Consider the following 17,962-nt stretch of genomic DNA (forward strand, 5'->3'; position numbering starts at 1 on the left):
ACAATGGAAGCATCCCGCCTTTTAACATCAAAGTTGAGACAACTTTGTAGATGCTTTGAAAGCTGCAGCGACCTTTGATCCCGTTTCCGTTGTATTTTGAGTTTTTTTTTTTTTCTGGCTGGCCAACATTTGACATGCGCATGTAAATGTGCGCGTAATACCCGTAAAGCAGCTTAAGACACTTTTCCCTGCCGCTTTTCCGCTTTTCCGGGACAAAACACTTAAAAAGAGCGCATGAAATTTTCTACAACGCCGAACGCTGAAGCCCTAATGATCAGCGGGGTTGGGCCCAGCGAATATATATATATATATATCCCACACGGGCTAAAAAGGGGTGTAACCTCTAATTTACATGAGATCTGCCCCCTTTTGCATGCTGCGCGGAAAAACTGGACCACAAGATGTCCCGTACTCGACTCGGCAACATTTGATTGCCCCTAGCGGCAACTAGGCATGGAAGGGGGTTGTTGCCCATTGGGCGTAAAGATCTTTTGAGACAGCATCGGGTCATGGTCACGGATGCGGCTAATGAGCCGGGACAATGGATGCAATGGACAGGCAGGACACACAATGCAATCAAATAGCCATGAGGAAAGCCTTTGCACAATCAACATTTGCATTTGAAATCCGGCTGAGACGCAGCTTCAGCGCGCTTAATTCCCTTTCTTCTTCTTTTTTTTGCTCTTGGAGTGGCCGTGCCCCTTTTGTGGACACACAATTTGGACATTTTTATTTTCATTTGTGATTTAGTTGAGGCGCGGATTAGCCGGGCGAACGGCGGCTGTGGCATCTTGACCTATTTTGCCAACTTTCGGTAGAGCTATAAATGTCAGCGATGTAATTAAAGTTTAATAATTTATGAAAAGCCGGCCGAGTGAGCTGCGCTCCAAAAAACCTGTATATAGATCTGTATATAGGTTTATTTGTGTATCTGTAGCTCCTTGTGGTTTTTCCAAGTGTGTGTGTGCGGTCGTTGACTGTAATTAAGGGAAAAATTAGTTTGATTTCAAGTTTTTCTTTTTCTCGTGTGTGTCGAAGTGTTCTTCTGGGCACGCGCCACAGCCGGAAGTGGTTTTGAAGATTTTGTATTTCTGTGCTATTTATAGAGCGTAATGTTACTTGTGGCTGTTTGTCAGCGCCTCTGGGTTTTCTTACTTTTCTTTTTTTTTTTGGGAAAATTGGGGAGCTCGGCCCATCAACAGTCACTTATTTCGAGCCAAGTGAGTGACAGCTGCCGCTGAGCCGTGAAGTACATTGTAATGCGGCTTATTTTTGTTAAATTTCATTTACGGAAATATTCTCAACAAGGATGAAAGATATAACGGGCCCGGTAGGGTCGCTAGGGCGAAAAAAAAAAACAAAATAATATATACTGACTGCATTTTGGCCATTTGGGCGCATTTCAAACTCAATTAGCGCTCATTAGCAAATAACTGAGCACAAAAACAGAAAAAAAAAATCACTCAAAAAGGAGGCTGGGCCTGAGTTGAGCGTAGCTGGGAGCCTAAACCCAGGCGGGGGCAAGCTAAACGGAAATGAACATTGACAACGACAATTGCTTGTTATTTGCAAAGCGAAATTCCGCAAGAGCCAAAGCCTTGGAGTTGATTCCCTGCGTCAGAGGACAGAGGGACAGGCCCTCTTCGGGTTGCCGGACGGGTAATTATAATTATGAGCGAAGCGGGGCAGCATCATTACCGCCATACGAGACTCGATTCAGAGCCCATCATTGCCATGATTATCGGCCGGAGAACGACATCATCAGCATCAGCATCAGATGCGGCAGCGGCGCGAATTGGTGCGAAACGCACTTTGACTTGGACAGCAAAAAGCTTTTTGCTTTACTAAGCGACAGACCCCAAGAGTGGAACAGAGAGAGAGAGAGAGAGAAAGAGAGAGAGAGAGAGAGAGAGAGAATCCACAGAATCCACAGCTACTCAACCACACACAGCTCCAGCGTCCAGTTCCAGAATCTTTTTGCAAAACAAGATCGAGGTTGTGTGTGTCCCAAAAACAGGGTGTATTGGGTGTCTGTGTGTAGGATGTGTAAGATGGAGGCTATTTAGTTATATATTTATTTTTTAACGGAGGAATATGTAAAACATTTCAACAATATTATAAAATAACTAGCGGATATTACCCGGCCTTGCCCGTGGCAAGTTGTGTGCTAAAAAAAAGGAGATATTTTCTCCCGTATTTATCTTCCACGTAGGGCACATTTGAAATTGTTTTTAAAGCCAAACAATAAACTTTCATAGAATCATTTATCGCTAATTTACCACAGTCTCGCATGGTTGAAATACGTCTTCATTAGGTTCTTATGCTCTTTTGAGGCCAAAACTTAAAGCTGCCCTCCCCAAAGAAACTTTGAACCACATTTTCCACCAAGGAATCTTTGATGTTGCGAAAAATCCGAAAACACGTCTCAAATGATTTTTCATATAGATCCTTGGTAATGAATTTCAGTGCGAAACCTCACCCACGAAATCTTTCCATGGATTTTCGAAAAGTGTGAAACATCCCTTAAATGAATTTGAATAAAGATCTTGGAAAATGAGTTTGAGGTCGATCGGATGGTAAACAAAAAAGTTGCATACAAATGTTTTTCACGATTTTTCCACAAATGCAGGTGGAATTACCTTTAACACAGGAGGGACTGGGCAACCTAGTATATTTGTATACATTCTTTTCGGCATTTAAGTTACATTTTGTATCATATTTAGTTCGCTTCGTAGATCCAGATTTAAATGATGATGGTATACCAATTTTATTTGCTGGGTATTTCAAAAGTCGGTTGATGAACGATTAAAGTTGTTGCTCCTCTTATTATTTTTGCTGCCTTTGTTTGTAATGCAATTTTCAAAGCGCGAGAATTACAGTGAAACAAAACAATGAAAATCGCCTTCGCCGACTTTGTCGTCGTCGTCGGCGTCGGGTTGGAGATCTTGGAGAAGTTTGTGTTTGCAATGAGTCTGCGTCTTGACTTGGCACTGGCGTCTTCTTGCTGCCCCTTGGCGGGCGCCTGCTCCTCCTGCTCAGCTCTGCTCTGGCTGCTGCAGTCGAAGTCGGACTTGAGTCCGTGCTGGAGTTTGTGGGGCTGTGCGAAGACTTCAATTTCAATTTAAATGAAAACAAACTGTAGGCACTTTGTATTTATGTATTTTGCGGCGTTCATTCAGCTTGTTTGCATCTGTAATGCTTCGTGACTTTCGAGTGTACTTTAAGATACAGATGGATGGACACGGCCTGTATGTACTTACGACGTGTGCGATGCAGTTACAGATACAGCTACAGATACAGGCACAGGGATACATATGCCGCCAGCATAGTATATATGGTATTGTGAGTGCAAGATTGTAGATATGCATATCATATGGTGTTATATACTGATACTGCTATGTTTTTAGCTGATCCCTCGACCGTTTCAGAGAGTGTTAATTGGCTATTATGATAGCCCTTCAGCATATATACAATACATGCACGTATCCTATAATATTCTGTTTAATTGCTGTTTGTGGTTAGTTAACATTCTAGGCATATCATGGTTTTATATTGAGGAGGTTCCTTTTCTCTTTGCTTGTATAAAAAGTAGTTAGCAAATCATAATTAAATCGATAATAGTAAAGGATTTTTTATTTCTGGAGATCTAACCAGATTCTTATCCGGGGCTACGAACCCTAAACAATTTGTTAGTGGTTCAATTCACAGTTCGAACCAGCTTCCTGCCTATGGGTTATGTTCATGAATCTAGTCCTATTGACAGCTATATATAGTTTAGTGTTGGGTAATACCTAGAGAAACGCTTCGGTATTTTCTTAGGGAAACTTCGAATTTGAAACGGTTTGGTTTAAAATAGGTTTGCAGCCTAACGAAAAACGTTTCATTCCATGCGTTTCGTTTGCCTAAACAATTATTTTATACGCATTGTAACCATATTATGCAAAGTTTCCAAATGTTTTACCAAAAATGATCCCACTAGAAGCCTTTGAAGAAATCGGTTCGTGGAAAAATATTAAGTTTTTTACATTTTCCTTCAAATTGAAGACGAACTTATATTTTCAGACCTTCAATTTGCCCAGAATCTATAAATATTAAAAAAAAATATTCCCATTGCTGTCGATAACATTTCTATTGCTAGTCCAAGGCCTGTGTAGTTACCGTTATTCGACTTATCAGCACACACACACGCACACACACCCACACCCACACATACATACCAAGAGGCCACCCAAGCATCACATGGCTATTTAGCTAACAGCACAGCAAAAAAAAAAGCTCAGAAAAAAGTCTGCTCCAAACTTCACGCTTCATACAAAAATAAACAGAACTGTGAATGAATTCGACAACTGAGAATCGAACTCGACGAAACGGAAACACGTCGTTTACGGCACAGGGCAAGGGACAGGGCCAGGGCCAGGGCCAGGGCCAGAAGCTATATGTGTGTGTGTGTGCTGGCTAGTAAAGTGTGAAGAACAAGAACTATAATTTTGCACGCCTTCCAGTTAAACATTTGTTTGTTGTTGCGTCTAAGTGCGTTCCGCGAAAGACCAGGAATTTACCCCAAGCTGTGACAGCATCAACAGTCACAGCCGACCTTCCCCCCCTCCCCACAAACTGCGCTCCACGCTCCTCGCGCTGCTCATAGAGTTTGTCAGCGGCAGAGCGAAACCAGCTGACAAACGGAAACGCGCAGCCGCGTCAGTCATATGTGGCAAGTTATTTTGAATATGCAAAAAATATGAAAAATAAAACAAATCGACAGCGCACACACGCACACACACACACACACACACAGCCGGCAGAAGCTGTAGATTGCTCCATTGTGGAACGTCTCCAAGCTTGCTTGTTGTTGTTGTTGCTGTTACTTTGTTGCAGAACATACAAAAAAAGCAACAACAAAAAAAAAAATGAAAAGAGCGCCAAAACGGAATGAAATGGAATGAAACGGGACGGTGAGGGGCTGCAGCAAGGGCTCAACTTGCCGACGACAAAGCCAACAAGTCGAGCACAGTCCAGGCGAAGAAGAAGAAGAAGAAGCAGCAGCAGCAGCAGCAGTAGAAGAAGAAGAAGAAGCGAAGCATATTTAAAGATCATAAAACAACATTAACTGAGCCATAGAGTCAAAGGCGAGCAAAAGAGAGAGGGGGAGAGAGCGGGAAAGGGAGCAGCGAGAGAGGGTGGCGAGAGAGAGCGAGAGCGAGCGAGAGAGAGAGTGGGAGTAAGAGAGGCACATTTAGTGATCTTCACAGGCGAGTGTGAAATTGTCAAGTTGTTTAAAGTTTACGCAGCATAATTAAATATTTGCCAATCGGCGTTTATAGATGTTGCCAGCCAGCCTCTCAGCTGGGCTCAGTCTTTGCCAGCTCTCGGATTTGCGCATATTTTTTCTTCTTCTTGTTGTTGTTTTTTATCTTTTCTCTAATTTTTTGTTCGGTTCGACTGTTTTTGCCGTGGGAATATTCTAAGCGCTTGTTTAATTTTTTACATTTGGGTTTTTGATACCCTTTCGTTTAGGGTATACTAGTTTAGACTGGAAAAGGAAATATGCCATGAAGTATATGTGTATATATGTATCTTGAGAAATCTTGGCATAGATTTTTATTTTTCTTTTTGTATGGAAAACTTCTTTTTTTAAAGATATTTTAACTTTGCTCTGGAATCTTGGACTACTATGTAGATCTGGATAAATCAGTAGGCTTACCATAGATATAGATAGGATATTCAAATTTCGGCATTCTGAAGCTAACTCGTTTCCTTGGGTTTTTTTTTGTATAAGCCCTAGACGCCAACTGTGGTCCCGACCCAGTTCATAATCGGCAGATGATGTTTATTTGTGTTGACAACAATATTGGCGGCGGCGTTTCGACAAGGGTTGCCAACTGGACATCCGCGTCAAAGCTGCTTTAGCCGCAGTTGTTGTGATTCCCAAATTACTGCACTTACCCCACACCTCCCCGCTGCTGCAGAACGCGTTGTATGTAGTCTCCACACTCCGTTATAAAATAGAAGCGAGCCTCGCGTACATGTGTATGCGTGTGCATGTTTGGATGCTGTGTGCCCACACAAAATGGAAAGTCTCCGCAGCGCTAGCTCTCTTTCTCTTTCTCACTCTCACTCGCCTCTAGGCTGTGTAGAGTTGCTTGAACCTTAGATGCGGACCAGGGCCCAATGGGGGCTGCGTCTATATACTTGCTGAAGCTGCAGCCACAAACCCGGGGCTTATATTAATATCGTTGTCGCGCAGCTGTGTGGGGGCTGCAGCTCCAACAAACACACACACACAGAAACACACACATACAGACACACACACAGAATGCAGTTGTTGTGCATTAACTAAATGCATTGACCTTTCGGCTTGTGCGCTTTGCTTGGTGGCAGAAATACGAGTTTTCCGTGTATCTATCCCCCTATATAACTAAGTGCACGACTCTGCCTTGGTATGTGTGTGCCTGTTGTGTGTGTGTGTGTGTGTGGGGAGTTGCTCTTAAACTTGTCCTGCATCTTTTCTATGTATCGCTCTGAACATTTCTTTGCGTTGGCGTACGGCCATTTGATTTGCTTCTTTTATTTTTAGCCGGGCGTTTAGTGTTAAATGATGTGGTTCTTGTGGGGGGGAGGAGAGCTCACTGTACATTGTGCTGGGGGGTATAAAGACTCGGGGTGTACACACACCAGACCAAACGAAGTTATCTTATCTGAGAGGTCAGAGGTGGCTTGTTCTAATGCCTTGAAGCATTTTCAAGCATATTGTTGGCGGCTTTAGCCGAAGAAGGGGATTAGATAACATTGTTTAAGTTACTTTTGGGTTGCACTTTTCATTGAAATGCGCTCTTTGATTGTTTTTTGATAATACGCCGCAATTTATCTTGAAAAGCATTCTTAAGTCGGAAGGTCTTTTATAAATTCTTCTAAGTTCTCATAAGAACTTGAGGATTCACACCTGAAAAACTTGCTTAAAGTTCCGACTCGCTGCCCTTGAGTTTGGTTGATGCACAACGTTTTTTCACAAGGCTGAACCAAGATTTTGGGTTTGTCATATATTTAATAGATATTTCACAATAATTCAATTTGTACTTTATAATATATTCTATACAGAAAATAGTTAATAGGCCTAACTGAGAATTTATTACAATATTATTTGAAGTATATAAAGTAAATTTAACTTATTTGTTATGCATATTTCTCATGGGCTCAGCCATCTACTTTTTCTTAATAACCGTTTTTGGGTTCTTTATAAAAATGATTTTATAACCATAAATTGACTATATAGTTGATTTGAGGCGAATTTCCGATGGAGAATCGCATCATAAATAACTCAAAAGGCGGCTCGGAAGTGGCGCGAACGTTGAGCGCATATTAAACATGAGTTAATGCTCGGCCAGTTATTATTCCCACGGGATCTCTTGGCGCTGGCATTGATTGCACTTAAAAGGAAACCAGAATCTTGCTGATATCGGCCGTGCCAGTTGCCCATATTATCAAATGGGCGCTTTGCCGGGCATTTGTTTAAGCGCGAAAAAACGCTCGCCGATAAGCGGAGAGCGGTGCAGAGTGTTCTTCCCTAGAGATTGTTTTCTCTTTGCCGCGGTCTTGGCGCAAACAAAAGCCGTATCTTTCATATTTGTTAATCACATAATTTGTTTGGTTTTTGCGGCTGTGGACAGGCACAGGTACAATGCGAGAACGGAGACCACACGGGCCACTAATTGGCCGAGTGCAAAATAAGAAGGAAATCTCTTTATTGCTTCGCCAAGGATATGTTGTATAAAACAGGAAACAAGTGAATGCATACAATGGGCATCATCTATCTAACTATCGTTTTACGGCTTCTGATGCGTATCTCTCTCCCTACTCTCGCTCATATTATATTTGGCACAATGGACAAGGATCTACGCTGCCCGAAATTGGCTCTGAATGGAGCTGACAGCCCGACAGCGTATTCTGTGGATGCGTATCTATCATTGCGGTTGTGCACAACAACATTGTTGCCAATTTGCTGCAGGCTGACCGCAAATAATCAGACAGGAAGCTGTGTGTGTCTCTGTGTGTGTGCGACTAGTTAATTCATGTGTGTCTGTGTGTGCGGGCTTTTTGCTGGACAAATTCATTAGCAAATGCCGCAAACAGATACATTTGTATCTGCCAGATACTTGTGTGCGTGCGCTCGCAATTTAAAGTGGCTTTTAATGCCTCTATCTTGGCGCCCAATTAATTTTGTCCAATAAAACGAAAATTATATGCATAAAGGGTATGCCACACACACACGCACACACACATATACTATATATATATTTATTTATAGTGTGCGTCCGTATCTGTGTGTTGCACGAAGGGCGTGCAAAGCGCAGGGCCTGAAAAAGATTTGCAGAAATTTTGGCGCCAAAATGCAAGTTGATAAACCAGTTGCGTTGCATATTTTTAGCCCCTACAAAAATCTGTGCGCCTTTTTTATACCCTCAGCTGAATTGAGGGTAAAATGGGTATAATGGTTTTCTGCCAATCTATGTGACAGACAGAAAGCAGGCAAAGCATCTTGGCTCAGCATCAACAGCCGTCTGTCTGTCGGAGTGAATGAACCCGACGATCTTAGACAGATCTCAGGAGAGAGGCACATAGCTGCTCCCATTCCTCACGCCCATCAAGTTTGTCTTCAATCCTCCATAGCTGGTCTCGTCTAATCTATAAAATGTCCGATAATCGATCCAAATCGAAGTTTATGAGAGCTAGAGACTCGTATCCCCAACACATCTTCAGAATATTTTACATTTAGTATACATCCTTATAGTAAATCAAGTTTTTTTTGAAGTGAAAATTTAATGCTTAGGTATTTAGGCACTTGTGTAGACCATAAGTGTGCCCTGAAATTTGCAAAAAGATCGGACAACAAAGACCGAAGTTATTCAAGACTGTTTTTTGCCTGGCGTGGAGCTTAGGGAATAGATTAATTTTGGGGTATCTCGTAGTCGTAGTTTCTCTACTTGTCTTCGTCCGTGCGTGTGCGTGTGTGTGTGTGTGTGTGTGTGTGTGTGTGTGTGTGTGTGTGTGTGTGTGTGTGTGTGTGTGTGTGTGTGTGTGTGTGTGTGTTGCTTATCGGCGCCGTCGACTGCCCGTCAGATAGTCAGACAGCGTTCTACATCTACATTTATAGCGCTCGACACACACACAGACACAGACACTTGTGCAACTTTATGAGTTTGAATTCTTAAAAAGGAGAAAAAAATAAATAAATACACACACACACACACACACACACAGAAAAATGAAAACCTTCGAGAATTTTAAGCAGTGGAAGAAGGCGACGCATAATTTGTAATAAAGCTCGAGGACTAATGTGCTCTTTTTTTTTTGTTGCTGTTTTTGATCCTCGTTTCTGGCCATTGAGCGAAGCAAAAGTTAGCCTCGGCCCATAAAAATCACAGAGCCCAGCCGCATGAACGAAAAATTGGAGACTTTAAACTTTTCACTTAATGAATCTAAGCGGGGCAAGGTGTGCGCCACGAGGCAGCAGCCATGTAGTCGAGCTGTGTGTGTTCCTTTGTGTATGTGTGTGTGTAGAGGTGTGTGTAAATGTGTGTAGCTGTGTGTGGCTGTGTGTGCAGCTCTGCAGATTGGATGTGATCGTTGTCGTCGTCGCGCACTGAACGTGGCAGGTAGTGAAGTTGTGCAACATTTTTTCCCAGGAACTTTTTGTTTTTGTTATACTCTATGCTTAAAAGGTGCAGAAAGGGTATATGGGGTTTTGCCTGAGGCTGGAAATGGTTTGCTGGGATAGCTTCAATCGCTCTCCTAAATATGATAAATCTTTTTATATTTTATTTAAAGAAAACTTTGTCTAAATCTTATATTTATACAAAATTTCATGTATGAAAAACTCTTGATTTACTCAAAACGTGAGCTGAGGTGAATTCGACAATTCTGAAAGTTATTTAATTATTTTTAACTTGCAATCGACAAATTTATTTAAAGGAACTCTCAAAAAACCAGGTCCCTTAAAGATGATCTCATTTATAATGTTGCAACATCAGATATATATATAACTATATCAGATATATACAACATTGTTTAAGAAATATAAGTTCATAAATTAGTCTTCTGACAAAAGTTTCGATGCAGCTAATCTGGAAGCTGTTAATAAAGAAAACTCTATCTAAAACCAATCTCAACGTCTGCGTAAGATGTCAAAAGATAAATACTAAAAGAGTTTCTATAATAATTATAAATTTTGAAATAATAGATGGAACTTAGGGAATTTATATCTATATGAAATTGAATTTAGATCTTAACTAGCAGAATATTCCACAAATGTCTGAAAAAAGTAGTTGATAAAGGAAACTATCGAATACCAAACCCAATTTATAAGCAGTATAAGCTATGAACGTGAGATCAAAAGCATGTTGGCCACGCCTACTTTTTTGCATTTGCAGATTTGAAAAGCTATCCATGGCTTCCACAAAGAATACATGTTGGGGTAAAGTATCTAAACTATTAGTGTAACCGCCGGCCTGTCTCAAGCTGTTATTAGACTTATTATAGGGTATGTTGCAGTCGTGTGCACTTTCGACAAATATATGCTGCTGTCCATGGGACATCCACCAAAAGCCGAGACGAAAGCAAAGCTCAAATGCACGCCACCGACAGCGCGGACGTATCAAAGACCTAAGCCATTGATCAATGGTATTTGTTGTTGTCGTCGTCGTTGTTGTTGTTGTTGTTGTTGTTGTTTCAGTGTCTGGTTAGAACTGCAAGTTACCTGGCCAAAGCCCATTTAACGTGCCAGACACATTTTCGGCGAAATGTTTTTAACAGGCCAACAACACACTCAGACACAGACGCAGACGCAAAGACCAAGTGCTGGGCCAACAAAAGGAACGGCTCGGAGGACATGACAACGCTGAGAGCTGAGAGCTGGACATAAAGCGAAAGCTAAGAACATTGTCCAGGCCGTGCTCCATGTGCCCAGAGTCTGGCAATATGGAGAGGCACTGCCCAAAAGGAATTTGCAGTGCAAACTCTGCGTGATTAGAGAGCTAAATTGAGCGCTTCGCCTTTTTCGCATTGGTTTGTGCGAGATTTTTCGATATTCGTTGCGGCGTTTTTTTTTTGTTTTTTTGTTAATTTTATTTCGAATACCCCTTGCCCCTGTCCCCAGCTGTCTACGGTCTCCCACTCGTGATCGCATAAGAATGGGAAGTTCATATTTGTTATCGTGCTTTGCCATGGTCGTAATGTGTGTCTCGACTGCGTGTCTGCGAGTGTGTGTGTGTGCGAGAGAGTGTGTGTGTGTTTGAAGACCGCCAAAGCGTTATTTTTGCTTTCGCTGTGTGACGCAATTTTGGCGCGAAACTTGGCGTCTCTTTTGGGCTTTTGGTGTGTGCCATTGGGGCACGCTTTTTGCTGATTATGTGTGTGCGTGTATGTGTGTGTGTGTGTGTGTATGTGTGTGTGTGTGTGTGTGCGAGTATGTGTGTGGGAGTTATTGTTTGTAATCAGTTCCTTTATGGCATGCTCCTTGTTGGCTGAGCTTACAACACATTCTCAGTGACAGGTCAGCCTTGGTGTCCTGCTAATTGACATGCTCGAAGACATGTCAGTGACCGCGTCTTGCAGCTTCACAAAAAAATACAGCATAGAACGCCTACTTTTAAGTGGTTCGACTTACCAAAACTTGTTTACCAAAGACACTACTGCTGACATGTCAGGCAGTGTGTCCTGCAAGACAACTTGCAAGACAGGTCAACAACTGAGTCTTGCATGTTTCGACCAGGTTTTTTTTATGTAAAATATCATCGTTGTCTACGACAAATTCGCTGCTTAAGGGCACTTTGAGAAGGCGTACACCTGTACAGGAACTAGCCAAAAATGCTTCCGTTTCCTTGAACCGACTTTCCTTCCGCTTGTGATGAATCCGCAAAGGAAGTGTCCAGTCTAAGCTGTGTAGGACTCGCCAACTGCAGCAGAACTTGTAAAACTTCCCGATCCTAACTAAATAAAGCAATAAACGGCAACCACATCCTGAGAAGAGTCGAGCGACTCTTGAGTTCTAGAGCTCAAAATTGCGTTCGTTAAGCAAAGTTCGAACTGTCAACGCCAATTGACCGCAAAAACCGAAAAAAAAAAACAAGAGTGGAACCAAAACTGACATGCCTTGGTAATCCAATACGCTTGAACAGTCAACGAATGGTCAGGGGAATCTGTCCATGTTCTCGGCTTACGTTACATAATCGAGGGGGCGAAGGCGGAACGTCTGGACTGTTAAGTCGCAGAAGGTTGCGAACTTCAAAGTGTTTGCACAAGTGTTGTTTTAGCGGGAAACACTCTAGTAAAAATTGGAGGCGTGGCACCTGTGTGTGTGTGTGACTAACGGTTAATAGAGTTGCGCAAAACGCGGCTATCGTTTCCAGGAAATCTGACTTAGCTAAGCGCCTCCAGCCTCGCTCTGGTGACAGTTCCTTCGAGAGAGAAGGACATGCGATACCTAAGGGAAAGTGGTCCTTTGGCGATCCTATCTGTGCATAAATCTAAGCGCTGCACTTGAATGGACACTTGAGCATGCACTTTTCTCATCGCTGGTCAATTAATGAGCCGGCATCGAGTAGAAGGAGGATCGACCGGTCGACAAATATCCTGTTGAGCTGCCGTTGACACTCCAAATAAAGTGCAACAACGGCGAAAAAAATAGAGAAGAAGATACTATTTTTCTTATTTTTACGGCTAGTTATAGATATCCCTTGTTGGGCCAGGGGACAGGTTTGACAGTTGTGGACAATCTGCGCAGCCGCCACGTCCTGTGGTGTTCGTCCTGTTAAGCAAACAGAACAAGTGAGGCGCACAGGGTCGAGTCAGCTGAGTAGCGCTGGGAAAATTTTTGTGCAATCAGCTGTTGATCCTGATTTCGATGTGGGAAACATTTGAGACCCTTCCTTAACGGATTTTGTGTTGTTTTTTTTTTTTTAATACTGGAATAGCCGAAACGGCGAGCTCTACGAGAGAGCTCTACGGCAACCTGTTTGACTTTTTGTTCTAAGATCTTGGTTTTTACCCTTGCGGAGGGTATTTGAAAATTGTCGTGAAGGGTGTAACGCATAGAAGAGGATAGACTTGAGGCACTTTGAAGGATATCTATTCTTGATCTTGAGTCAATATTTTCACATCTCTACAAGCTATTCTCTTTGGTTGTTGGAACTTGGAAAAGATTCAGTTTCATACTGAGAGACAATACATTTATCGGAATTGACCTGATTGGGAAACTATATCATATAGTTGATATGGTAATAATCGGTAGAAACTCTTAAGTTACTCTTAAGAACTTACTTAATTCAATAATATATCAATAACAACAATTGCTTCTGCCTTGTTTCCTACATATGGGCAAAATGTCATCAACAAGGAACTAGTATATCATATAGCTCTATCTATTGGGAGAACCGTTCAACAGTTGTATTTTTTTTGGGGCACAATTTTCTATATTTCAACATATCTCCACAATTACGAACTACTTACTATATTCGTGCGAAGAATCTATTACGAATCTAAACTCTTTACAGTAAGGGTATTTAAACTTCGTTCTTACTTGTGTTTTTTCTGTGGCTCAACTTTGGTGTTGATTTGAGCTGCATTTTGTGCCCGGCTCAAGACAATGGGTAGAGCAAATCATCAAGTGTTGGGCCCGTTGATGATGCTGGAATATCTGTGGCAATGGTCTGCAACAACATTGCAACATCATTTATCAGCTGCACGAGCGAGTGGCAAGTGGGCAGTGAACGGCGCGTTACCTGACTGCCGTGTGCTGATCTCACGCTAGCCAAACAATAAAGTCAAAGGCCGGACAGGTTGATAGACACATCCCCGACATAAAAAATACTTAGACCCTAATAATGTCGCGCTTACCTTTCTTGTCTGTGTGTGTATGTGACACCTATTCAGCTGGGTGTTACAATTGCAGAATTATTGTCCTGGGAAACGGCTCCACCCACGTTTCGTAGGACCACCGCGGCGGCTCGAACTTCGCCCCCTCGAATAACTTCATGCCTTCTCAGGCACACACCCGCCCAATAAGCGAGGCATTATGCAAATAGCTGTGGCAGCAAGCAAGGGGGGGAGTGGGCGAGGCGTCGGGTTTGAACTGGCTCAACAAATTTCAGCATGAGGCAGTTGCTGCCAGCAGCGACGCCAGCGTCGACGGCGACTGCGACGCTTGGTGCATAAGAAAATTTTGTCCGTTACAGAATCTGGCGCGCAAACGCTGACAATAGTGTGTGTGCGTGTGTGTATCTGTGTGTCTGTTGTGTGTGTTTATGTTTGATAAAATGCGATATGGGCACATTCTCATGCCCATGCTCTGGCTCTGGCTCTGGCTCTGGCGCGGCGCTCAATAAACCCCCCTGCCTGGCTCTGGCTGGTGCAATGCGCCACACTGAGCAGAGCGAGAGAGAGAGAGAGAGCGAGGGAGAGCTCAACAGATCGAGAGGGCAGAGTACAAGCAATAGGGAAAGAGAGAGAACGACAGAGAGAGAGAGAGAGAGAGAGCACTCAACCCGTCGCCGACAGCGGCTGACGAGGCGCAACATAAACGAGCATAACGTATTTTTGCTGTCGGTGTGGCACGAACACCGAGACACAAACACACACACGCACACACACTCGCCGTCAACGCCGACTTTTGCCGCATGCCCCTAGCATTTAGAGTGTCAACTTTTAGTCTCGATTTTGAGGCAATAAAAACAGAAATAATTGAAAAACTCTGACAGACCAAATGCCAGCCCGAAGAACTATGCCCAGAAATATCTTAAAGATTAGATGCGTACGCATATGAAAGGGGTCTGGTTCTGCCTGGCTGGCAGCCTCGATGGGGGCACAAACGAGCTCTCATGATTAATGTGCTGGCAAAATTGAAAATATATTTTTGTACAGAAAACCTAACCGGGCCCCCAAAACCGACTGAAAACGGAAATGAGGAAGTCGCCGTATGGTTTATGTTGTGCTAAAAGAGTTGGGGTGGAGGCGGCTCAGCCTGGTTCGGGTCTGGATCGGGTCTGAATCTCACAACATGCGACGCACAGCAGATCACAAGCATCGAGATTAGTTTGGAGTGGAGACGCGTTGAGGCTGCCGGCTTAGGGGGAGTGCGTTGCAGTCATGCCAAAAAAAAAGAAAAAAGGAAGTGGAGTTCTGCCTGATGTATTCTTGGAACTGCGCTTCATTGTGCCCCGCGATCATAATTGTTGATGAATGAAGAAGAGCAAGATGAAAGACTGTGTGCGAACTATCCAAGCGTCAAAAATGGGATTGGCCTGGGGTTTTCTCACCATCTAAATGGGTTTTGCTTTAGCCCAAAACATTCGTTCCGGAAGAAATCAACTTTTTTAGATTCTGAATATATCTACTTACTTTCTTAACATTTATTTCAACTCTGCGATGCTGAGGACTTTAAGTGTTCCCTTAAAATGTCACCTGTTTCGGAAACATTTTTTTCTGTTCCATTCCCAACTGTTCCTTCAAATCCAAATTATTAAAAAGTCTCGTTCATAATATTTTATAACTATATAATTATGTATTTGGTATAAGATCTCGATATTTTTCAATATCCTATCGATTCCGGTTAGTCCACAGTATTATTCTGTGGTTTTCTGTTCCATTTCCAACTGTTCCACATTTCAAACTCCTTCATATTTCACAGATTCTTTTAAGAAAATATTTCGTTCATAAAATTTTCGAACTTTTTAATTATGTATTTGACATGCAAAATATACCTCAAGATATCAATATTCTATCAATATTCTTTAACATTCCATCGATTCCGCTTAAGCCCCCGTCTTAAGTTTTGTAATTCCGTAAGATATTCAACTCTTACCCATCTCAAGTTTTGATCGTAACTAGTCTCGCTCGAAAGTATGCAACATATTTCTTAAAATTAGTGCAAATTTTTGAATTAAGCTAAAAATTGCCAAAAATGACAACTCTTAGGTTGTTATTCATATTCTTTTGTTGCATAATTAGCCAGCAATTGACACTTCATTGTTGTCTTTATACGCTCACTCATTAGGCATGAGATAGATTCTTGGAATCAGCCCATGGTCGGGCCCATCAATTTCCAATCTAAACCAATGCACGTGCGAATAATTCGGTAATTCCGCATAGTCGGTGAAGTCAAGCCGAAAAGTTACCTGCTGGCATTGGCCATAAACGATGCTGTCATTTGTCCCAACACACACACAGGCACACACTCGGGACACCCGGGGAGTGTGTGAAGATTTTTCCCAAAGTCACCTTAATGGCAAACCCTGTGCAAAGAAAGAGAAAAATTGGGTACAACTACAACAAGTACAGCAACAATAATAATAATAATAATAAAATACATAGTCAAGAGACGGGAAGAAAGAGTATTTGTCAGAGTAAACACGCCAGGATATCAAGTGTACACATGCCAGACGACACAGTCTCGGATCTCGCAACGTGCACTGCCTGAATGAGGAGAATTTCATACATACATACATATATATCAGAGTGGGATAGATGCATGCGAAAGATCTCCAGTTTCTGCACTTGCACTCGAAATAAATAAAACAAAAATTGCTTGCTACATTGTGCCGACCGTTAGATAGCCCCTAGCCCCTGGTCCCGGCCTGAAAGAGAGTATCGTGGGAATGGGCATTGTGAAATTGTCTGCGCTTTGTCAACGGTTCAAGTGTCGCCAGCGACTTTTGTTGTTGTCTGTGTGTTGTCTTAGACAAATGTTTCCAATTTTTTCTTGATATTTTTTGTATATTCTCCGGCTGCACCTACCCACTGTGCCACAAAGAAAGTGGTACGCGTTTACCATGCGTCCAATGAAGGAAAAAAACAAAATATCCACGCCGAATCCTCTGAGCTATGCTCAAGTGGTCAGTGGCTGGGAACATCATATGCATTGTCTTTCTGCCTTGCCCGTCTAATTTGTGCGGCGGACACTTGAGTCAGTGAAAGGTCCGTCCGTGAAAGACTAACCCATTCCGGTGCTCTTGTGTGCTATGAGAACTCTAAGAGACTGTTGTGCAGCTGCATTTGGCGTGCGTGGGAGTCAGTTTTGCCGAGGGCAAATCGTGGGCATGATGCAATAAATAATATATTTTCTATGTAGTCCACATTCCAAAGGTGACCTTTTGAGTTTCTCACGATGACTACGAGCAAGGTGTCAAGGTTTAAATGGTTCAGCAAAATGGGCGAGTGGGCGGAATATGAAATTTATGAAATATGCTATGAGATAAGCAGAAGATGGAAGACAGAAGATAATCAACTATCATTATCAGCGACATCTGAGGCCTGAGCACAAAGCATTTAAAATATATTCATTTATAATACCTATAACTGGACCTGAGCATAAAGTTTCCTATGCTAAAGTAAAAAGTAAACCTAAGCGATATTTATCGATGTTCAAAGTTTGTGTGTTCAAAATGAAATCAATCAGCTATGATTGACAATCAATTCTATCGATAAGCAATCGATATTTTTCGTATAACCTATCGACTTTATTATCATTCCATATGAATAGTTTATCCAGACCGGGCCTCTGATGTTATGCAAAGCTGTTTAAATTTAGTTATAGTAGATGATTTTCTTTACACTAATGGTATATATAATGTAAGTTTATACTATTTACCTTCCATATGCAATATTACTGATAGAGTTTTCATTTGCTCGCTTCGACTTTTGGAAAAGACACGTTCGCTCTATAACACTTTGCAATTGAACCTGTTACAGAAATATCTCGAGGATTAATTAGAGTGTAATTTACAATCGTTAGGGACATTTACGATCATTTACACCGACTTTTCCCTGCTCAGTAATAAACGTTGAGCTAGCATATCCATAAATCATCAATGAAATCGCCTCATAAGAGAAAAAACTCACGGTACGAAAAATCAATGACAAATATTGCATGAATGAAGAACTGAAAGGGAACCTGGAACCTGGGCAACAATGTTGC

The sequence above is a fragment of the Drosophila novamexicana genome, unplaced genomic scaffold (genome assembly GCF_003285875.2).
Source record: "Drosophila novamexicana strain 15010-1031.04,08,12 unplaced genomic scaffold, DnovRS2.1 tig00000817-arrow-arrow-pilon, whole genome shotgun sequence".
Taxonomy (NCBI): domain Eukaryota; kingdom Metazoa; phylum Arthropoda; class Insecta; order Diptera; family Drosophilidae; genus Drosophila; species Drosophila novamexicana.